The sequence below is a fragment of the Alligator sinensis genome, unplaced genomic scaffold (assembly GCF_000455745.1).
Source record: "Alligator sinensis unplaced genomic scaffold, ASM45574v1 scaffold565_1, whole genome shotgun sequence".
In the NCBI taxonomy this organism is placed as follows: Eukaryota; Metazoa; Chordata; order Crocodylia; family Alligatoridae; genus Alligator; species Alligator sinensis.
The window spans coordinates 1,373,051-1,373,422 of NW_005842234.1; positions in this window are offsets into that span (position 1 = coordinate 1,373,051).

The window sequence follows — 372 nt, forward strand, 5'->3', positions numbered from 1 at the left end:
GCAGCGGGGCTGCCTCCCCCCGGCCCCACACTGCTGGCGCCTGGGGACGGGGCGAAGGGAATCAAAAGTCCCGCGAGCGGGGTATCTTGTATTAGATATTTGCAAATCAAATTATTGATTCGATTTGTCCTAGGGTTTATTTAACGGCTGGAAGGGACGTGGAGGGACCAAGCGGGGCTCTTCACCCCCTTTGCCCCCCAGTATTCCCACTGATCCTTCTGTGTATCCACTGGGTCCTTATTCCTTCCACTGACCCCCGGCCGCTGCAGCCCGGCAGCGGGGCGTGAGAAGCACGTGGCCCTGGGGCCCGGCCCGGCCGGGGGCGCCGCGTGTGGGGATCTCGGACTACACCCGGGCAGGGAGAAAGTTTTG